We start from the raw sequence: 23,697 nt of genomic DNA, 5'->3' as shown, positions 1-23,697 counted from the left end.
TGAATCACAATGTTTTTGGTCCAGCGAAGTGTTTAAAGAATGCAAGGCTTACTTTCTGGAAAGGCATCGTCTTACCCATGGTTTCCACAGCTCTGTGCAGTTAATGAGGCATCTAGTCGCACCTGTTCAAAATTGCTCAGGAAGAAATGTAATGAGTAAGAGGCAGAGCAAGAGAAGAGGTTCACATTTATCAATGCACATTTCTACTCTTCCAGGGACAGCAAAATATTCAATTGCCAAGCATCAAATCCCATTTGACTGTTTAAGTAAGAAGTGATGATTAATATCAGGTTAAAAGTATGTGCCATTCCACATTTGGTTATATAAAATATGCTAATAACATGTATATATATATATATGAATTACAATTATTCTTTTTTCTCATTCTCACATGAAATAAGCAACACAGGATGTTTGCACCTATACATTCATCCACTTTTTTAAAAAAAAGTGAATTGCCTATGCTAGGCATTATCTGAGCTACAGCACCACTAAGATAAATAACCTTGTAGGCTGGGTATGGGAGACTGGGGTCGGTATTTAAAAGCACAAGTATATGTTAGATCACAGACTGACAACTCAGGGTGTTGTGGGCTGACAGGTGATCAGTCATGACCATGTAACAGCTCTGAGAAATCACTGCAGCAAATTTCAGTAGAAAGGGATTTGGTGAATTAAATGCTAATGAAATCTTAAGATCAGAAGAAACAGCCTCTGTTAGGACTCTGAAGAAATGAGTCCTAAAACAATACTTAAGAACAGCAACCCCAATGGCAGCTGCCTTCTATGGCATTTTCAGGAGGTCTGGGAATCAAGATGTTTGCCAATGAAACCAGTGGTTCCAGGAACACACTTCATTTACAACTCTCCATGGGTTGTAATAGTTAATCCCCATTACTTTCTCACTTAAGAGTGGGAAGTGGGAACAAAGGCCAACAGATTACCATTTGTCTCACTATTTAATTCAGGTCTGAATTCGTCTTGTGAGAATACAGCTGCTTAGAGGAGCCCAAAGTCACATCCAGAAACCTAGCTGCAAAGGAGTCTCTTTCCCACATGTGCAGCAGAGGAACACAGAAGAGTCGTAAGAGTTATGGCTGTAATGAGCCGTTGTACTCACTTGATCAGCAGAAGATCATAAGATGGAGAAAGCCTTTGATAGAGAAGGGGGATAAGCTAAAGGCAGGAGGAATAGGGAGTTCTGATGAGCTTGAACAGAACCCGATACCCCATTTTAAATGCCCAATTATTTTTGGTCATCATCAGTCCTGACATTGTAAAACTAAAGTTAAAGCCACATGAGTGTGGTGTTCTGGTGGAATAAATATGAACTAAGAGTTAAGAGAGAGCAGTGCAGCAGTGTTCCCCCTGGTTCTTCCACTAATAATGTCCCCTGGGAGGTCACTTAACATATCTGGCTTCAGTTTTCCCATTGATAAAACAGGGAGAGTTTCCATAGTTCTCTGATAACAGGAATTAATAAAAAAAAAAAATAGAATCATCAAAACTCATCATCTTGTAAGTAGTTGCACACACAACAGCTCCACAGTCTACTTAATGGAGCGAAGGAAGGTCTTCATGGTATTTGTGTAGAGACTTTGTAACCAGTAAATTCCTCTCCTGATAATACAGTACTACAATTTTGTTAGGATAATTTGAGAGCAGTGGCTAGTCAACAAACACTCGCTGATATCAAATAAAATTGCAATAATGATGGAATTCAGTTTTCTTTGGAAGTGCATGTCTCCACCCAGCTTTCCTCCCACACCATGTTGCAGAAACGCTAATCATGCAACACGTGCTGACTGGCCAGGTAAACAGATGACAGCGCCAGAGCTTTGCATTGTTTGCCAGGCGTGGTGCTCAGCCAAGGTGAGTGCTTGGCAAGGGAAACAGTCTTCATTTCTCAACGTTCATGAATATGTAATTCATCTAGTAACAATAGACAGGTTTCACACAGTTTGGGAAGCCACATGTTATTTCCTTTCTATAATGGTCTCCTCTGCCCTACTTAGGGGCTCAGCAGCTGCTGAAGGTCACACTACCACCGAGTTACAGAACGCAGAAGGTGGAGGCTGTGTGGCCTGTAAATTATCTGCAGGAGCACAGGCATTAGATGACAGAGTAACTTGAGACTCCCTCCTCCCCCACCAAGGAGGAAAGATGAGTTCATGTAAGGAAAGAAGAGACAATATACAATTAGACAACCTATGAAAGATAATATAAGATTAGATAGAGCAAACATGAACTATTCCACTGGGTTAGATTTCACCCTCATCTGCCTGTTTTAGAGTCAACGGTGATCAAAAAGGAGAAAGTGCTATAGCATGAAGCTACAAATAACCTCGAACAGGACAAAAAATAGAATGAAATGAAAACCTGTAAGTAGGAATCTTCAAAGTGATCATCCACCTCGCCACAGACAAGCTGCAGCAGACAGAGCAACTCTAGGTTTTCAGCTTTTCATTGATTAATGGGGCTGGTAACCACATGCCTCTACTATTGTCTCTTTTTCTTCATTTACACACACAGGCATACACACACACACACACACACACACAGGCATACAAATGAAAATAAACACACACACACATACATATATACATGCTCGGGAAGAGAGGGAAATGGCATGAAAACTCCTTAACTAATTGAGTTACCAAATAAGAAAATGAGCATGCTGATTAAGCTATCAGCAGCAGTACACGAGGGCAATGCTGATGTTTCTTTGTACTTAGGATGAGTTGTTTCTTACATTTCTTTTCTTCCACCAAGCTCAAGCCAATTCCTCCCGTCTTGTCTCTTTGACTAATGAGAATAACTGACCCCCAGTTTCTTTCTTCCATTCATATCTGCCAGCATATTGTTATCATTCATCCTTCTTGCTTTTTCCCAGAAAGCAGTTGCCACTCTTGAGTTTATAAAGAACCTTTTAAAATTCATGCCATTTGGGGTTTTTGTTTTTTTTTCCTTCCTGAATCCTGGCCAATTTGACTTGCTGTTACTAAAAAAAATAAAAATAAAAAAAGAAAGAAAGAAATGTTTAAAATTCAAGAACACTTCATGTCTGCAGGGTAATGAGCACCAAGGGACGGACAACTGTGTGACTAGTTCAAGCTGAGAGTTCTTTCTCGGTGTTTTAATCTTTTTAATGTGTGGAAGCTTTTGAGATTTTGAATAGAAATACAAGAAGATAATCTTTGGCTTGGAATATGACCCAAACCAGGGTGTCACAGAAGCCTAACACTTTTTACACTGACTGGATAACTCTTTTAGAAGGTTGTTGAAAGAACTAAAAAGGGTGGAGCAGAAACTATGGTAAAGAGCCATACGCAGGTTGTTGAAGAAAGAGGTCAGCTGTTAAGAATGTTTGATGATCTTGAAAGGGACCTGGGTTCAGTTCCCAATACCCACATAGTGGCTCACAATCACCTGTAAACTCCAGTTCCAGGAGATCCAACACTCTTCCACCTCTACAGGGAGCAAGCACATATGTGATACACATGCATATGTGCAGACAAACACACAAAAATAAATGAACCTTTTTTATATAAAAGAAAGAACCAGACCCAGAACTATGGAGCCTGGCCCATGGTGTAGGACTGAACCAAAGGGGGTCTCAGAGCCATTCCTCCAGGACCTTAGGCTTCAACACCAGTACCTTTTCTAGAACAACCTGCCAGACTGCAGGTGGTATCCATAAAGGACTTCTTCCAAGGAAGAGACCCAGTGGTTTTCAAAAACTGGAAAGGAACACAAGCTTCATCAAAATAACTTTCCCTCTCCTCCACAACCAAACGGCAAGATTATCCTGGATGTGATGCCTGGGATGGGTAGGTTAGGGAAGAGCATTGTCTAAACATTCCAATGAGCCAAGCATTGAAGACTCAGAGTGGAGGAGAACATGGTCTCATACTAGTTCCTAGTCTCTCACTCCCTTGATGGCTGTCATTTTGATAGCTTGTTTTGGTTTTGCTTCTTTGTCCTGAGCAAGCTCAGTGCTCATGAAGTACCTAATGTGGGGGTGAAAGCTCCTGCAAAGGTACGGCATATTAATCACTAACACCTTTGTTCATTGAATATTTTGTCATTTTCCTTGAGCTGCTTACAGGAATTTTAAAAACTGCTTTATTAATTATGCTAACCATTTGCCAGTTACTTAGGCTTTAAGGAGGTTGTTAATGTGCTTTAAGACCACATTTGTGTTAAATACCAATGTAAATGAGCCACAGAAAGGAGTGGAAATGTTGGAGCGTTGGGTTGTGCTCACAGAGATGGTGGGTCCTCCCCCCACTTCAGGCTATTTCACTCTGAGGACATTAAACCATTATTAAGATTGTCTTCCCTTCAGGCCTCAAGGACGGATTTAATTTGGTACAATTCAGACTTGATGGCTAATAGCAATAACGCTGAACACAAGCATCTGGACTCACTACAGGAAATCATTTCCTTCGTTGTGAGTTGGGGACCCACCTGAGTGAAGGGAGTAGAACTTCAGTGCCTCAGTTTCCAACCCAGAAACAAAACACAGAGGTTTGCTGTGAAGTAAGAGGAGACAGTGACAAGAATATGACAGACCACTCTCTCTCCATTCAAGCTGTAATCTCCTTGCAGTGCTTATATTTAGAGAATATTGGGACAAGAGAAGCAAAATACAAAAGTTTTTGGTTTTGTTCTAAAGTAGCTCACAAATGTTCCTAATATAGCTAAAAATCCTGCACTTAAACCCTAAAAAAGGCTAACAGTACCAAGTGACAGGAAAATTTTTTTTCATAACTATATTGTATATTGTAGATTAAGTATAACCAAAGAAAGTTGCCCAAGCCCCAGACCAGAGACTGTGGAAGCATGTGTATGTGTGTGTGTGTGTGTGTGTGTGTGTGTGTGTGTGTGTGTATGACTATCTGAAGGTACAGAAGGGTGACACAGATTACTTTAGTTAGAGTTTCTATTGCTGTGAAGAGACACCATGACCACAGCAACTCTTACAAATGAAAACATTTAATTGGGGTAACTTGCTTACAGTTTCAGAGGTTCGGTCTATTATCATCATGGTGGGGAGCATGACAATGTGCAGGCAGACATGATGCTGGCTACATCTTGATCAAAAGGCAACAGGAAGTCGACTGAAACACTGAACAGTATCTTGAGCATAGGAGACCTCAAAGCCCGCCCCCACAGTGACACACTTCCTCCAACAAGGCCACACCTCCTAATAGTGCCACTCCCTTTGGAGGCCATTTTCTTTCAAACCACCACACAGATGTTCAGTGATCTTTTTCTCAGATTTCCTGAGTTGCTCTCTAGAGGATCTCTATGATTACACCCTTCAGAGGTTCAGTGATCTTTTTCTCAGATTTCCTGAGTTGCTCTCTAGAGAATCTCTATGATTACACCCTTCAGAGGTCAGAGTATCTCTATGATTACATCCTTCAGTCAGAGACTCCAACATGGGGACCAAGAGCTTCTCGGTGGCTCTACTGTTGTTTGTCTTCTCATCTCCACTGTCAAAACATTATTAACACATCTGTAGCAGACAGAGTAAATGAGTACTGTAAAGAGACATTTTTGCATCTTACTCTGTAAGAAAAGTACTTTAGAACCCCTTATTAGTCCTCTCATCCACCCCACCACTAGCAACTTCTTGTTATAACCACCCCAGTTACCTAACGTCACATAATTTTTCTGATTCTTCCTAACTGCTTTCCTTCAAGTGTGTTATAGGTTCCAGGGTTTTGCCCTTAAAGCCCCCAATCCCAATATCTGAAAATGTAAAAGAGTATTTACAAGCATAAGCAACTTAAGGTAAAGGTATTAATGCAGATGCTAATCCAATATAACAATATTCTTTATAAGAGAGTTATCAAGGCACAGACAGGATGCCTTGTGACAACAGAGGCAGAGTAGCAAGCCAGGAATGGCAGGATAGCTGGCCACCAGCAGGAAAGAAAACATGAAGAGAGAGCCTCGTAGAGGGTACACGGTCCTGGTGACACTTTGATTTCCAACTTCCAGCCTCCAAAATGAGGGGATTTAATAAACACCTGTTGTTTTAAGCTACCCACTTTGTGGTTCTTAGTTATAGAAGCCTAGAAACTAAATTCTCTTTCTCTCCCTCTTTTTTTTCTCAGCGGAGACATTTAGCATCCCCTTTGTTGTCTTGACAACAAAAGATGCTCATCTTTGACACACTAGCTGTTGGTAAATGCAATCTCCTCAATAAGCACAGCTACCTCCCTAAGAGAAATCCTGGAGCCAGAGGTTAAAGTTTTGTTTTGTTTTGTTTTTGTCTACAAAGTATCACATGGTATATTTACATTGGAAAAAAAAAGAAATCAAATTCCCAAATTAGACTTGAAGGTCTAGACTCTATAAATTGGATGCTGTTCTTTGTAAAATAAGCAGACCTTTGCTTCACCTGCATTGGCAACTTGTCACTGTGGACAGGGTGAAATCAACCACGCTGGTCAAGGCCCTAAGACAACAGTTCTGAACCCATGGGGTCGCGACCCCTGAACCACCCTTTCACAAGGGGTGCCTAAGACATCCGAAAACAGAGATATTTACATTACAGTTACAACAGTAGCAAAATTACAGCTATGAGCTAGCAATGAAAATGATGTTGTGGTTGGGGGTCAGCACAACATGAGGAACTGTAATAAAGGGTCACAGCATTAGGAAGGTTGAAAACCACTGGCCTTAGAGCTGTCGTAGAGTGGTCTCAGTCTTCCCACTGCCATGCCCTGTACCCATCCTCTACCTCTGCTCTTCACACAACCAGCTTCCTTCAGTTCCTCGTGTTCAACACACACTCCCTCAGTCCTTTACAGCTGCCACGCTGCTGCTGTACTCTCCCTCAGAACTCCTGCCTCAGCCCCTCTCTGAGGTAATTCTAATAGGCCTCGGAGGCCTTTCCTGACTTCCCAAGGCAAGAGCATGTCTCCCCAGCATAGACCTTTATGGCACCCACTGCTTTTCCTTGAAATATTTATTAGTTTTTAATTACAATAGAGGCACTTTTAATTGAGCTCCTCTGGGAGCTAACTGGTGTTTTCAAATCCCTTTGTCAGATGTACTGACTGACTGTCCAGTGAGACAGTGAGAAGTCACAAGCATTGTGACTTCTGCCCGCCTGGTGTCCTCGCCGCTTCAACTCCCACCAGCTGAGCTCCATGCTTGCTCAGAGTGGCTTGTTTTTGTTCTCAAACCTGTTTATGACAGTTGTACTTGATTACTATAATTACATAGTTTAATTAAGTATCACATAAACTGTTCAAATATGAGCATAAAAAGAGAGTTGTTATTTCTATGAAAGCTAAGTTAAATGCTTTGGAAAGACAGACACGCAGAGGCTGGGAAGTGGGTGGGGAATTGTTCTGAAATTAGTTGTAAGCAAGAGAAGTGTAAAAGATTGAGAGGATAATGAAATCTAAACGAATAAAATTTACTTCACCAGTGTCTTCATAGTTTCCATTTTAAAGTAGCTATAGCTGAAAATTGCACATAACATGTATAACTCTGAGTGGGCTTTATACCAGAAAGATGAAGTAACACTTCAGTTACTAGACCAGTCCTCACACAAGGCATCTCAGCTGGATCAAATTTGACAAGTAGATATTTATGTGTTTTAAGTAAAAAATATGTGTAGATATAGTATATATTGTGTCCACTTTCTTTTTCTAGTAAGTTAGTTACAAATATTATCCTCATTGGAGAAAGGGATATTTACAATAAATACTATTTTGTTTTGTTTTGAGATAGGGTCTTGCTTTGTAGCCCAGACAGGCCTCTACTTCTTCATCCTCCTGCCTCAGCCTCCTAGGTGCTGAGATCACTAGCATGTTCCTCGAAGCCTAGTAGTAAATATTTATTAACATGGCCATTTCGTTAACACTGATCTTCCTACTAGACTGTGAGTTCCTCTAGAAGAGGCATGCATGTTTTTAGTACCTGGGTTTCAATGCTTACTGCTGGCATAGGGAGCATTATTCTGAATAAATAAAGATAATTTCCCTTTAGTTTATGCTGCACATATATAGTAAATGGTATGGCTAAGTATTTCATTATATTTCTCTGAAGAAGGGCCAAATTCTCAAAAGTTGGAAAAATTGTCCCTCAAAAGTCTTCTTCTAAGCAGTAAGTTGTTGGACAGTTGGCCAATGGCATGTTAAAGTGTGTTTGCAGAGCAGCTCTTCCGAGTAGCCAGCTCTCCTGTCTGTCTGAAGAGGCCTCTCTGGATGGTGTGGATATGCACCAGGAAGCCAGGGAGAAGCTTTGTACTTCTTCATGCTGTGAGAACCCTATGCTCTTCCATGATCCAGCTTTAGTGATTATAATAGATGATAGGCTTAATCCCTAAAAATGAAAAACTTTTCCTATCTCAAAACCATTTCCTGCCTCCTGAGGTAAAACAAAACTTTCCCTGAGGAATGATAGAAATGTGCTCAAATATTACTTTGTTTTGTTTTGTTTTCGAGACAGGGTTTCTCTGTGTTGTTTTGGTGCCTGACCTGGATCTTGCTCTGTAGACCAGGCTGCCCTTGAACTCACAGAGATCCGCCTGGCTCTGCCTCCCGAGTGCTGGGATTATAGCCATGCACCACCACCACCAGGCTCAAATATTCTTCAAAGATCCTACATAGAACAAAATATTCTTTTGAAATGCGCCATAGTTCTTTTCATTCACATTTAAAAACATGAATGAGGTAGTAGAAAATTCAGCAGGAGGAAATGCTTTCCAATCCCTGTCTCATTTGTGATCTCCTCTAAGTGTCAATTTCCTTGTCTGTAAAATGGGATGACAAAAATGTGTATCCTGTCCTGAGGAACTGTAAGCAATCAATTAACAAACGGTGACATGAATGTACACTGCTCTTGTCACTGCAGTGTCTCTGACACCCTCTTCTTTCAGTCGTGACAGTCCCTGACCTTTTCCTTTGTGGCTAGCAGGCAGCACATCAGTTCATTTCCTTCAGCACGGACACAGCAATCTCCTGTTATTACACTCGAAAAGAGGTTGGAGGCTACTGATTCTGGACTTGACAACAATAGTCTGGTTCTCACAGATCTTCTGGGGAGATCCACGGGACACTCAAACCACATCTCACCTCACAGTCTTTTAGAGATGGATAAAGAGGGAGGCTGGAGTCAAGGCCCCTGTGAAAACTGTAATTTCACTGCCAGTGTGAGTTTAAACTTTAACAGCTTTGGTATCCATCTGTGAAATGTCATTTCTGTTGGTCCCATCCTATAGCACAAACAATAGAAAAATCACACATCCATCTCCGTCAAAGTCTACAGTTTCTCTATAATGTATGGGCACTCAAGCTACACTAATTTATTCTCCAATTACTTTTATTTTTTAGCATTTTTATTTGACTCTTACACTACATAATTAATGGTGTTTACACGGAAAGGTTGTTTAACTAATGTAAATGGTGTAAGTGGATTACTTGAGCAAGCCTTAAAACAAATAAGCATTTTTCCCCCTTTGAAATTTTTTTTCACTCTCCTCTAAATGTCTGGAACAAGAGCAGAGTTTTTTGTTTTTTTTTTGTTTTGTTTTGTTTTTTAATGTCACAGAGGATATAGAAATCAGGTTTCTGCAGCCCATTCTTTCCTGGTGGAATAGGCTTATAATTCTGTCTCCTCTTACAATGGTTGGCCTGGAGGTAGTCAACAGTGACCCAATGACCCAACACATCCCAGACTCAGAAGCACATCTTTTCTTTGGGAGGTTGCCACTGTTTTTCTCCATGACCTTAAACATAACCTAATATCTGGCCCTTTCAGATCATTTCCTGCAGCTGGCAGTACCTAGAAAGACTGACTGATGAGATAAACAAATATGCTCATCATCAAGACCAGAACACCAGGGAACTCCTCCCAGGTTTCTGAATGTTTCTACCATCATATCACCCAACTGTAGCAATTACTGAGATAGCCCCTCCTAGTCAAAGTCCACGTCTCATGTTCTTTGAGTGGCAGCACAAACCCAGGTTACAGTAAAATAGGGCAGGCATGACAATCACTCCCTGCTAAGACATTATTTTTTTAAAGCATTCTGAAGGAAAGCTTTCATACCAACAGCCATTTACTTTACTTCTGCTTTCTCAGAGGCAAAGCCAAGAAGGAAGAGTGAAGCCACCACCTCCCACACCCACATGTCTAGCCCTCATGAGGCCTTAAATGCAAGGCCTGACTCCAAGTCATTTCTGGAAGGACAGATAGTGTATCGTCTAAAGTACTCTGGAGTTATCTCAAGAGTTACAGACCAGCCCTTCCAAGCAGGCTGTTTCTAGAGTTAGGCTGAAGCCTCAGACATAACCACTGAGATACCAGTCTTGAAGTCTAAGCATAGAACTCAGGTTCCAAAGTAGTCAGAACACAGACTGGTTCTTCAGTTCTCAGGGCAAGCACTAGAACTGGAGTCCACAGAGGACAATACATAGGTCAAAGACCTACGAAAGAATATTTTAGAAAAAAAATACCAACCAGTGCTATCTAAAGACCTTCAATCTTACCTTCACATCATTTGAAACATACTAAAAGCTGTGAGTAGACCCTATTTAATATTTTTTCTATAAAAACAAATTTGTACATTTTTCTGAAATTATTTAGCTAAGGTCATCAACAAATAGACTACACTACAATGTCTCAGTATTCATCACATTGTAGTAGCTCTCATGTGTTCAGACTGTCTCAATAGGGTTTTGTTTGCAATGAATGCTAAATCCAGCCTTTAGTGACACCCACACATGTTCCACTCTGTGACCCTTGAATAAATGTTTATAATTTTGCTGTGGCTAATTTTTTTTTTGAGATAATCATTTTTTCTGTTCAAACTCCAGAACTTCTCTCAAACAAAGGTCCTTTGCTTGGCACAGGGATGTGGGAAACTTGGACCTAAAAGCCAAACTGTTCTTGTGGGATAAAGGCTCTAACACAGACATTCCTAAGGTGACTGGGCACTGATAACCAAAGCCTCAGGGATTCACAACCATTTCAGGGAATTCCCACTCTCAAGTGAAACTGTTTATATACATTCCTGTTTGTATGGAGTCCTATGCTACCACTTAAAAACTGTATAACCACCCAAAAAATCCACTAATTAAATGCAAACTCTGGAAATGAACTTTGACTCCTTGGGGAAATTTATCTGTAATCAACACTGCGAAGCTTTCATTGTGACCTTTGGGAATACCATTCATCTTCAGTTCGTGAAATCAAATTTCATAAATCCAACTTACTATACAAAGCTTCATTTTTCCAACAAAATAAAAATGAAATTTGGAAGCTGACCTGAAGTTACATTTCCAGGAAGTTCTATCTCTCCACAAAATGTCCACAATATGCATGCTCTACCAAGATACTTATAGCTAGACACAGCATTAGTTCCTAAAAAATAATCCATTCGTAACTGTTACAGAGTGACCTTTTCCTGCGCAGAAAGATTAGGACTTATCAGAGTGTATCAACAACAACAACGAAAATCATAGGTCTGTTTATAGGCTCCAAATCCTCTTTTGGCTGCTAACAAATGCTGAAGTGATAAAGTATGAACTTGAAAATTCTACTTTCAAATTGTGTCCTCTACCAATATTATATAATCAATATGATTTGTTTAAGGGATTCATTTCTGACCTATTTTATCTTTTTTTTTTTCTTAAGCACTAAATACACAGTGATTTTTGTCCAGTGATGAGCCCACAGGTACTGAAATTCCAATATGCTCTTTTCTATCTGGGAGGATATGGGCAAGTTATTAAGCCTCCATTTCATCATCTGTAAAATAGTACTTAATAAGACTGTTCACAGGATTAAACATGTTAATGAGTACCAAGCTTTGGATGAGCAATCAATAAATATTAATTTGAGTATTATTATACTTATTACCCATCATTTTCTTATTACTTACAATACCACCACACCTGGAGCCTATGCTACTTAGTCATTTTCCTGACGTCCCTGCTAGTTCCACCTATACTAAGCCATTATCGTCCCAACTCTTGAGAGATCCTTTTTGAAGACAAAAACAATTATTCCAGCTCCCCTTTCTGCATAGGGACGTAGTCAATCAGAAAGTATTCCAGCTGCCGGTAGCACAGGCCTGCCCTGGCTACCTGGCCTGACTCCATACTCTTCTTCCTCCTTTCACCTCTAGTCCCCAATCCCCTTCAAGCTTTGGCCTGTTGTCTGTGCATGGTCCAAGCTGTGCTCTTTTCACGCTAGAGGGTTCTGTTCCTGTCCTGGGCCTGTCATATGCTAGTCCAAAAGCTACTTCGCTAACCAGCTGGCATTCCTATCTTTTCACAGGTCATATTCCTCCTCTTCAAAACGCTTAGCCTAACACATGCATCACCTGTTTTAAAGGATAATTTCCCCCATGTCTGCCTTGCCTACAGGGTTATAAGGTTGTAAACGTAGGGAGGGAGGTACAGCTCCCAGCTTTGCTCATCCTGTTCCTTATAGCCCAGTTCAGCCCCAACCCGAAGGAAGAGGAAGATGGTAAATAGGACCTTAATAAAATGAAAGAACGCATACAAGGAGAGGTTAAAATGGCCAGTCTCAAAATGCTGCCTCTCAACTCCCCAGGCTGTTTCCTTAACACACAGGGCCTCTCCTCTACTTCTTCCCTCTTCTCTTTCTTTTTCAATACATTTTAACTTGGCTTTCTCTTCTACTGACTCGGGATGCTCGCCCGGGGCGAATACAGAAAAGACCCGGAGAGGAAGGAGCCCAGGCGGCAGGGCGGCGCCCGCGGGCCGGAAGTGCAGCGCGCGGCGGAAGCGCGGCGGGCGGAAGTGGCGGGGGCCGGGCGACCTGAGGCCGAGGTGGGTGATGGCGCTGGGGTCGCCGTGGGCGCTCGGTGTGTGCCGGGGTGTGTTAGGTCGCGCCCGCAGGAGGAGGCCGCGAGCCCTGCGCAGTGCGGCTTCCGCTGCCGTTGGAGGAGATTTAATTAAGCCGAGAGCTATAAATCCCCGAGCCACTGGGGGGAGATTGTAAACGCGCGCTTGTGATGGCGCTCGGGGAACCGAATAAATGACGGGAGGTAAAATAAAAAAAAAAAAAAAAAAAAAAAAAAAAAAAAAATGACCGCTTTTCGAAGAAAGCAGAAAATGTCTCAAGTCCTGCTTCTTCCAGTGATTCACAGAGGCCCCGGTCCCCGGTTTAATTGAATTCTATGAAGTGGCAATATCACACTTGACAGCCTGCTGAGTTGACTGCCTTTTTAAATAAATGTTTTTGAGCAGCCGTGTTGACCTTTAATTGGGGTGAAAAGGTTGGAAAGTGCAGGAGGGGGACATCGTGAGTGCCAGGCCCCTCTGGACCCGGCTGTCTGGACCCGGTCTTTGCTTTATTGGGCAGAAGCAGCCCTCTGGGCTGTGGACAATGAAAGAATAAATCAGACCTAACAGTTCTCAACAAATACTTAGCCCTGTCGCTCACCCCTGACAAATACCAACTAATACAATTTTTAATAAGTCCAAGGGTAGAAAGTCTCTGACAGTTGTCACAACGTGAATTGGTATCTGATTGTTTCTAAGGCTCTCTTTAAAGTGGGTTTTTTTTTCCTGACTAATCTTTATCCTTATTCTTATTAATCATGTTTATATAAAACTGTATTTTAGTGTTCTTTTAGAAAAAAAAAAATACACTGTGAGGTCTAGCATAACCCAAAGATTCTCAGTTCCTTAAACACAGGAATGGTACTTAGAATCTTATAGCCTAACAGTACATTTCCCAACCTAAGATAGGCTCCTGTAACTACACATTGCCTTGGTTAAATTAATCACTTTGACTGTCTCAGTAGACCATTGAGCAAGTTGAGATGGCTCTCAGAGGCCACAGTCATCTCATTCAGTAATATTTTGTAGAATAACATAAAAATGCACATGATGCACTCTACCAATATTTACAAGTGCATGCATGAGGTGTGTAATTGGTAAACAGCAGAGATTGAAATGCAAGGGAAACAGTATGGTGGTGGTACTTTCCTACAATCCCAGCACTGTAGATTAGGCTGGCAAAGCTCAGTTCTGGACCAGCCTGAAGACGTAGTGAGACCTTGTTTCAACAAACAGACTACCACCAGCCGCAGAAGGCATTGAAACAAGTATGTCCTGGAAAATGCTGAGCTGTTGTTTTGCTGAGATAAGACGGAACTAATCAGGTTCTGTGTGAGATGTTACAACCTAATAACCTGGGTCCTGCTGTACTCAGGAATTGCCTGGAACCAGAAAGACCCAGTTGTGAAAATTAAAATTTATGGGGTACTATAAACAGGCTCCAAATTTTCCTCTGTGTTTGCTATGGTCCACTTGAAGCTACCTGCCAGAGAAAGATCAATAATTTTTGTCCCTTTTGCTAGAGGAATATGCAGTTTTATTTAGAGAGACTATTGGCAGGTGAGTAATAGGAATGAATATTTTTCTAACTTGAGAATTAATTGAGCTGTGTTTCTGTTTTGTTCAGGTTGCCTAGTTGTATTGTACTCACAGGGGCAGTGTACCCAGAGGCACTATGGAGAGGTACCTTCAAAATACGTTTGTTTTAATTAAAGTTTTTGTATTTCATATCTTGTATATCCTCTAGCTGGCCAATATATTTAGTTACTAATTCTCATGCTTGGGACTTCAGACATATTAAGATGTTGAGGTGATATGGTGTGAAGTAGTGAGGGTTTTTACGTTCCTTATTGTAAATCTAATTTTTTGCCCTGTTTTATTCAAGGGATAGACATCAGAAGAAACGAAACACCCGCCGGAATAGTTCCTGAAGGAGATTTGATTCCTGTTCGCAGTTGTTTTGAAGGGGGATACCCTCTGGCTCAGGTATGTGTGGCTCTACATGTAGCTAGGCCAAGTGAGCTTCTCCAGCTTTTTTCTTTGTATATCCAGCAAGTTCTATGGACAGAGTCATTCAGGGGAAAAGATATAAAATAAAAAGTTGTGGTAATTCACATAAATACATGAGTCTACATCTCTGACCCATTCCTGTACAGGTAGAATCAGGGATCAGAAAGCGTAAAGACAGTACCTCTCTTCTTTTCCTAGTTCTTATCCAAGAGTTAATTTCCCAGAGATGTAAACAAAATTGAAAAATGTCTGCTGTTTTTAGAAAAGTATCAGTCTTCAGCTCATGATTGTAGAAGCTGAAAGATGTAAATCATTGATGCTGAAGTTTTGGCATGGGTCTCCCGGCTCTGGCCCATCACACTAGAAAAGTCGACAGGGGACCAGTCCATGTGCAGAAAGGGCTACTTTTCAGTCAGAGAGAACAACATTAGCCACCCCTCCCCCTTTTTACCATAATCTTCCATGACCAAGCATCTTCTAGGCTCCGCTTCTCCAAAGTTCTGTCACCTTGCCATTGCCAGATTGGGGATGGAGCTTCCAGCACTTGGACTTGCTCGAATTGTATCCAACACATAACATTTGTACTATCCAGTAAAAATGGTTTGCTTTATCAGCCTTCATCACTGTACTCTTGGGTTGTCAGTCTTTCCTCTACCCTAAGTTCCTTAAGGGCAGGGACAGTGTCTTAATCACCTTGATGTTTCTAGTACCTGACAGTATATACACTCAGTTCACACTATAGACAAAAGGCAATGTCCCTGGAGGAAGGCTACACCTATAAAGAAAACATCACAGGGAAAGCAGCAGAGAGAAAAGAAGAAAAATGAGAATCAACTTCCAGGGAATGACTAAGTACAGTTAGAAGTAGCGTTGATCAACAGCCTGGGCCAAGGAAGGGTGTGTTTGAACATCCACAGACTGCCTGCTAAGCAGATCTGCCTGGTGAACTGTAGAGCATTTGTTGTGTTGAGTTGACTGTGCAGGCTGAAAGGCCCAACAGCTCTTCCAGACTTACCATGCTCAACCCTTCACCCAAATATCTCTTTAGCAAATACTTGAAGAATTATCTATGAAGATATGCTAAATTACCAACTTACCCAGGCTGTCAGCATCTTAGTTTGTTTGATTCTGTCAAAGGGGAAAGGACCTGTTAGGTTACTATTTTAAGCTAAATTGTTTAATGACAATGAAGAAAAGCCATAGTTGTGGTTTTTGTTTGTTTGTTTTTCCCCTCCTTTACTGACAACATCCCAGTGGAGTTCAAAGTTCAATATATATATATATATATAGTGTGTGTGTGTGTGTGTGTGTGTGTGTGTGTGTGTGTGTGTGTGTGTGTTGTGGGGTACATGCTGCTGCTTCTTTCTGTTAACTTGATTGCAACCAAAACCAGAATGTCATAGCTATAAACAAATGAACTTCCTCTTATTGTTCCAGTACTTTCTCATATTAATAATTAAATAATAGGAAAATAGGTTTTAGTTCAGTCAGGAGGAAAGGACATGACATTGAATTATTTGATTTTTTTTTTTTTACTTCTTAATATATGTGGTTTTGGTAAGCTAAGAAAAAGAACACTATTATATTACTTAATAGAAAGTCAGCTGAGGCCATCTGAAATATACATGTAGAAAAAGAGGTTTTCGTGTTCAAATAGAAACTAATGTGACTCTTGTTAGATTTAGAGATCAGAATCCTTTTTATACTAAGAGAATTTCTATCTGAAACTTAGTTCTTCTTTCTTCCCATGAACCTTAAAGTAGCCTTAAACAAAACATATAAGCATATGCCCTTGTTCAAGGAAAAAATAGGAATAAACAAAAAATATAATGTGCAAAAGACTTTAACAGAGTTTCCTTATCTAAAGTCACTTTCCAGTTCCAAAATTTCAAATGTTTTATTAATGATAGCTGTGGAAGAACAGAATTAAGACTCAGGAGACTGTAGACTCTTACACAACTCAGTGTTGCCAGGGCCTGGTCACAGAGTGGATAGTTCTCAACATTCAAATTAAACCCTGTGCTTGTATAAGCTTATGAGTTATTGATACTGAAAGACCAATCAATTGCTGGATTTGCAACAAAACACCTTCGCAGGTCTTGTGTGGGCATCTTTGGAAAGATGAATTGGAAATAAATAGAATATTAGTGACAAATGGAATTTTGAATTGCAAACTTGTTTTTAGCAATGAAACTCGTATTACTATCTGAGCACAATGTGACTAAAATGTTTTAATGAAATGTCTTCTTGCTGGGTCAGTATTAAATATCAGAGGGACTCGGTCATGTTGGTTAAGAAGGATAATGTCAAAAGGAGTCTGCATAATTCCTTATGCCCTTTGTTCCCGTTCCTTGAACTGGATGGTTTTGCCCTCAATCTTAATGCTGTCTTTATGGGAGGATGGAATTTTCAAATTGGTTTTTAAACTCTGTTATGCCCTCTCGTCTAATATAAGCTAACCACATTATTCAGGTTTTCTTGCTTTCAGGAATGGGTTTGCAGCCATAATGTCATAATTGAACTGAACATTGTTGCATACTCTGAATTTGCACTGTGCTGCTCTGGCTCTAGGCCAGTTGCTGAGTCAGTACATTTGGGGTTGAGGATAGAAGGAGGAGGGCAGAATGTGCAGACTCCATTGTGTTAATTAGTCCAGAATTCCCTCTAGACCACTCCTAGATACTATGAGGCACGTCCTGTGGAGTACATGACTTGTCTTGATTAGCATTGTTTTAGTTTTCTCGGTTGGATGTTCTCATAGAAACCTTTCCTTGACCCTGACATTGTCACGTGCACTAGTCTCATTACTGAGTAGACTCCTCTGAAGTGATAATCTAGAAAGAGTGACTGCTAAGGTTTAAAGATTTTAGAACACTCTTGCATGCACGGAAGATTCTTCTCCTGCTACGCGTCTGTCAGCTTACTACAGGCCAAGGCAAGGGCAGCAGTGCTTCTGGAAGTGGGGAAGAATGCCAAGAGGAAGAGGATATGTCATTTAAAATAACATTTTAAGTATGTCTAACAGTCTGTCTGACTCCCATGGTTGAACAGTTTGGAGATGAGTGCCAGGCCACTCCAGTGTCAGCTCCCCCGTTCCCCAGCTTAGCGCTTTCTGAAATCACTGCATCCCAGTTATGAGTAAAGAGGGAGAGAAAACAATTGACAGTATGTTTACACTTGTGTATGGATCTCAGAGTGAATCCTGGTCTTCTCTAAATAGCTGAATCTTTTCAGCTTGCAAAGACAGAAACTTGATCAAGGCCTTGTGTGAGCATGGGCCATTCCTGTGCTATTTCTTTAGTATGGGATTGCCCCTTCTTGCATTACAAGGACATTTGAGACCCAACGCCTGTGAACATGCTTCTCTTGAGTCTCTGGAAAATGAGAGATCAGGACAAGTAGTAGAATTTCCATTTCACAGTTGGCAAAACTGAGGCCCAAATAGGTGAAGAGTTTTCCTGTGTCTCAGAACTTAGTGGCAGTTGCGTTTCTCTTTGGGATCTGTGTTTATAGAATCCTCACCTAAATAATGCATTCAGGAAATTCAAACATAGAATTCCAATGTAAGCTCTGAATGAACAATTGTACTACTTATGCTTAATTCCTCTGATTGATAAGTTTGAGTGTAAATTGTGTTTATTTAAAATATTTTGATCTCTCCAGCAAGCTTATTCAGAACTGCTTGGGACAAGTTTTATCTTTGAGCATGATCAATAATTCCAACTTAACACTTTCCTCAGGGGGCTTCTATTCTGATGTACATGGTTTGAGGAAATCATTAGTATTATAGTAATGACTACTTTTTCCATCTGTAAAAAATAAGAACAACACAGAGAAAGAACCACTGGAAGGAGATGATCCTTTATTTAAAACCTGTCAATGGAAAAATGATTTTTGAAAAGCTCAGTTTGGGTGGCCTGGCTTGAATTTTCTGAAAATTTCTGAGTGAATTAAGCCACAACCTCCTGCCAGGGTATTTGCTGTCCAATCTTGCATAGACACAGTGCTGTCCACTTAAGTGGTGTTCACAGTCTGAAATGTTGAACTGTATCCAAAGTATGTTTCAGTCCTACCATTTCTCACTTCTGAAACCACTGTTGCTAGGAATGTAAGTCTGCTGTCTGGGGCCAATAAAAGCAAAGTTCCAGAAAAAAAAAATCATTGTCATTATTTATAAAATACCTCTTAGGATTATTCCATAGCCAATAATTAAGCTTTGATTCTATGTTCTGTTTTGATTTACACAGCTTTTTTAATTTATTGTCCCTTTGAAGATAGTCAACATTTGTCTCCACTCTTTTCCTCCTTTTAAGTTGTTAAATCAGGCAGGAAGCAGTCAAGGGTATGTGTTAGTAGCATACATTGGCTATAGGATTAATACCTATAACAACGTCAGGAACATCTCTCCTGACTCATGTGTGTCATCTCACTGTCCCATTCCACACAAGCCCTCATCACTGGTGGCCGATGGACTGCTCCTTCATTCTGGAAACATCCTTTCCACTAGCTTCTATGGTGACATACTTTCTGCTTTCCTTCTATCTCCACAGTTGTACTGCTTGTCCTGCCTTTTCTCTACCGGATGGCTGCAAGTTGGATTGCCTCAAAGACCTACCTTGAACCCCCCTTTTCTGTACTGCTGAGATTATCTCATCTAGTTTCACAGCTTCAGAAACAATCTTCATACCAATGAAAACTCTAATCTTTATCTTTAGCTCTTGCTCTTCACATGAGTACCAAACTTATATATGTCACTGTCCACTTGAGTCTCAATGTTTCTGACTACTAACAAAGTAATCTTCTAAAACACTGTTCAAACCCATCAGTGGTTCCCAAGATGAACGTGGCAATCACACATGGCTTGACAAGTATTAAAAATTCTCTAGAGTCCTACACTGTTCCTCCTTCCCAGCTGACTTTCCACTATTCTTTCTCTTTGCTCGATTTGGAGTGCTTCCTGTTTTGTCTGTATAGCTCTAAGTCCTAAATAATTTGAAGCCCTTCCCTGTGACAGTATCTCCAGTCTTAGCCCACGGTGCTCATGTTTTCCTTTCTCTCACAGCATTTTGTATGCCCCTGTTGTTAGACTTCCTGTCGTTCTGCTTTACCTGTCTTACATGTTAATGTTCTGACCAGCTTTTTGGCTCTTCATGAATGAGGATCATCTCTTATTTACTTTCAACCATTCCTTTCCTCACCATTGTGGAACTAGTGAGTAAATGGTCATTAGTTTGCTAATACTGTAAAGCATGGTATAGCTTTTATCTCAATTAAGAATCACCCTACTGAATCCACAAACTCCATCTAGAATTCTCGTTGCTTGTATATAGTATATGAAGTTGATGTAAGGTTTATTTGGAGAGAAAAAAAAACTAAACACCAGGATACATGAAGGGGAAATGTAATGGCTTAATTTTACTGAGAGTTAGAAGGGATGGTCATGAATTAAATGGTAGGTTTGTAAATTATAATTTCAATGAAATGGTAATGTTACTGTGTAGACAAGTCCTTAACTGGAAACAGCTAAAGAACATTTTCAAAAAGTTCTTGCAAACCAATTATGTGTAAATGAAATTGAATATGGCACCTATGGAGTCTGAGCATAGAAACAGAGGTATCCAGATCTCTATTCCATGATCTGCGGGGAGTCAAGGAATCCTTGAGTGAATGTGTAAAGAGCAGGTGAAGTCTTGAGTGAATGTGTATTGTTCACGTGGCACAACCATGTCAAAGACAAATGCCCCAATGCATGGGAAGCTGGCCAGCAACTCATCAACTCAAACTGCATAGTCAGAGTGAAGCTGAGCAGTGGTCCACAAGCAAATGTCAGGATCCTGCTGTAAGGCCTTGTCTGATTTGATGCCACCCTCTTAGTTCCCCAGCCAGGTACCACATCTTTGAGGCTGAGACACTGGAAAGCACCCGAGATTCTACCCACCACCTACGCTCCATAGTCTTCTTTACCCCTTGGAATTGACACCTCCAAGTATCTGTTCACTGAGAAGTTTAGGTTTTGTCCATGTGTGGTGTCTTTCCTCATCACTGCACACAGGCCCTTTCCTCCCTCGTCTGTTCTTCACCCAGGATCTTAAGTTAGGTGGAAAGGAGTGGGGTTCACATACAGCTGTTTGTCAGGGAGGCATCATTTGTCCCTGTTTCCCTAGGCTAGGTAGAACCCAGTGACCTGAGTTGTCACCTCAGCACCCTCACCTAATTACATAAAGCTTCAGTGTGCTAAAATATGGGGTTTGTTCCCCAAAGAGGGGTGTGTGTTTCTTTTCATTTGGGTAAAAATAGGGATGTTATACTTAGATGGTAATGCATATGAAGTGGAGCACTTAACTTCTCACACGGCACAAATGACTAAACAGAAACCTTGAGCTCTCTTTATAGAACACAGGTTCAGCAAGAGCTATGATAATAGTGTTTGGTTAATGTCAGCTCAGCATTAAATTTACATTAGAGTCTTGTGCAGAAGCTCCAACATTATCTGTTAATAACCAAGGCGGTACCTGGGCTTATATAGACTTCTTGATTTTGCACATGAACTAACACTGCAGCTTGCTGATGAATGATTATGTGAGTTTAGAGCTTTGGTGTACCAAAGGACTCTTTGAATGAATAAAATTCTGGTCAGTGAAGGTCAGTTTCTCTACTCAAGCGAGAACAATGTTGTTTCCCTCCTAATCAGATGCTCACAGTGTTTGAAAAATCCAGGAGCCCCACAGAAGTGATGTGCAGCCATAGCCTGGGCAGCTCATCATGCCGAAATGAATAATCCTTAATAAAGGCTCAAACAACCATCGCGTCTTCCTGTACTATAATCAGTCGCTTTCATGGTATGCCCGTCAGTGCTTCTCAGGGAAATGCTATAGAGTTAAGATATCTTCTCTGTCTTGCTTCAAGGAAGGCTGAATTGGTCCAATCAGTCCTCCCCCCATGTTGTATTTGATTCTGCCAGAAAGACCAATGCAGTCCGCCTCAGTTGTGGTGCAAGGCCAGTTTCCCTTTCTCTTTCAGGGATCCTCTGAGTGGCACTAGACTTGAAACAGCGGGAGTCACCGTCTTTATTGTTAGGCTTCAGAATTTTCTTTAAGCACATTCTAAATCCAGTTTTATGCTTTTTCTACTTTCTTCGAGTCTGGGACAAAGGTGACCCAATTGTACTTCTTTGATATCGTGAGCTCAGTTCTTTGTGTTCCTGTCACAGAGACATATAACAAAATACAAAGGGTAAAATTGTGTCTGTCTGTATAATAGGAATACTTATTTCATGACTAACGTGACATAATTTTAAAACAATGTTGTCAGTAAGGCCTAGTGTTGCAGGTTTCTAATCTCAGCTGCTTAGAAGGCCAAGGCAGGAGGAGTGCAGGTCCAGGGCCAACCTGGACTACAGAGTGAGTTCAAGGACAGCCTGGGCTATTTAGTGAGACTCCAGGATTTGTGAGTCCATAAGTTCAGTTCCCAGTACAGGGGGTTAGGGTGGAATTTTGGCAGCTCACACTTGGGAGCTAATAGGCAGAAACCACCTTTCAGGATGCTTTTTTATAGTGCTAAGATACGGTTCAAAATTAATCAGACTAATGAAAATGTCACATTGATAGAGTAGCCTACATAAAGATTTTACTTCAAGAAGACGTAATTTGGTGAATGTGACTTAGACAGCAATGGTGTTAGGGTTACAGAGTTAGTATAACAATCTCAGGAGCATATTAAAGTGTTCCCATTGGAGAATATCATTTTTCATTTAACTTTTACAGCTATAAGTGAACTTTAAGAATTAAGGAATTTTAGCTTTAATATCTGTCTAGCTAAAGAATGTGGAGCTTTTTCTTTATATCAGGCTCTAATATAAAGTTATGATACATTACTGTGAAAGAAATAAGTTAATTGAACAATATAGTAAAAAATGCATGTACCTTAGACCATTAAAAAATACACAGGTTGTAAAACTGCATAGCATTGATGTCTTTCTCGGTAAATAAATGTGCCAGGTTTAAGTAATTAAAAATATGTGGGAAAGCAGAAAGAGTGAGTCGAAAATAGCAGTCGTTGTAAGCAGAGTGGCTGTAGCATCACTGAAGACTCTGCTTAGTTCTCTGGTTGGTTGGACAAATACTGCAGCAAATATGAAATGCACGGCAGCTCTGTTTACTGTGACAGCATTTATTTGTCTTGGGTGCAGCCAAGACCACATGCTGTGTTTTGTCATGTTGGAAATACTGAAGCCGATTTCCATTGTTGGTGTGAATTTTTTTTTTAAAGCCTTAACACCTCAGTCTCAAGTCAGCTAGGTAGAAGCAATAAGTTTTCCTTTCCTTTCCATTCCAGCCAAACTCCAGTGAATCGTCTGTGCCTCCCCAAAAGCATATGGCTGTAGTTCACCATCCTGGTTATGGTCTTGGGACACTGCCATAGCAGGTCCCATCCTTCTCATTTCCAAGGCCTATATCTCCACTGTTTATACAGCTAATTTTATAATTCATGTGGATACCAAAGCTTAACACTTAGTTGAAAATCCCACAGAATATTGTAGCATTGTATACATTCAGTTTCTAAAGTGATTATAAATAGCAGATTCCTGCAGAATTCCTAGTACATTCCTTTTTCTTGGATTGCCAGGTCATTTAGTTAGCGGGGAAATCTGGATAGAAGTGGAAGGGTAGAGGATTATGAGAAAGGAAAGAGCATTGCTTTCATGGATCAGTATTTGAGCTTTTTGTCCTGTGGTCTTTATTGTAGTTTGGTATGAGTTGGTAGTTTTTTTCTAAAGTCATATCATTCTGTCTGAAATAAGCCTAAGGCTAATTTACACTGAGAAGCCTAGTTGCCAGAGAAG

At 40.6% G+C, this 23,697-nt stretch overlaps 1 protein-coding gene and 1 long non-coding RNA gene across 4 annotated transcripts in view; one reads left to right on the top strand and one right to left on the bottom strand.

The window, feature by feature from the left end:
* Positions 1-7,112: 7,112 nt before the first annotated feature.
* Positions 7,113-12,751, bottom strand: LOC131895896 (uncharacterized). Its single transcript, XR_009375313.1, has 3 exons — positions 12,541-12,751; positions 9,105-9,244; positions 7,113-7,205 (listed from the first exon to the last, which is right to left on the bottom strand). It is a non-coding gene; the product is annotated as an uncharacterized LOC131895896 (long non-coding RNA).
* Positions 12,752-12,782: 31 nt separating this feature from the next.
* C19H5orf63 (chromosome 19 C5orf63 homolog) overlaps positions 12,783-23,697 on the top strand; it is a 29,089-nt gene continuing 18,174 nt past the window's right edge. For 2 of the 3 annotated variants that reach the window (XM_059246014.1, XM_059246013.1), the window contains exons 1-3: positions 12,783-12,830; positions 14,473-14,528; positions 14,731-14,831. The gene's annotated coding sequence lies outside the window, so the exon portion shown is untranslated. The remainder of the gene's footprint in view (positions 12,831-14,472; positions 14,529-14,730; positions 14,832-23,697) is intronic. The other variant, XM_059246015.1, reaches the window with a different exon arrangement.

This window comes from Peromyscus eremicus, chromosome 19, assembly GCF_949786415.1.
Source record: "Peromyscus eremicus chromosome 19, PerEre_H2_v1, whole genome shotgun sequence".
NCBI lineage: Eukaryota > Metazoa > Chordata > Mammalia > Rodentia > Cricetidae > Peromyscus > Peromyscus eremicus.
The sequence above is the reverse complement of the archived record's forward strand: the minus strand, read 5'-3'. Positions and strand labels throughout refer to the sequence as shown.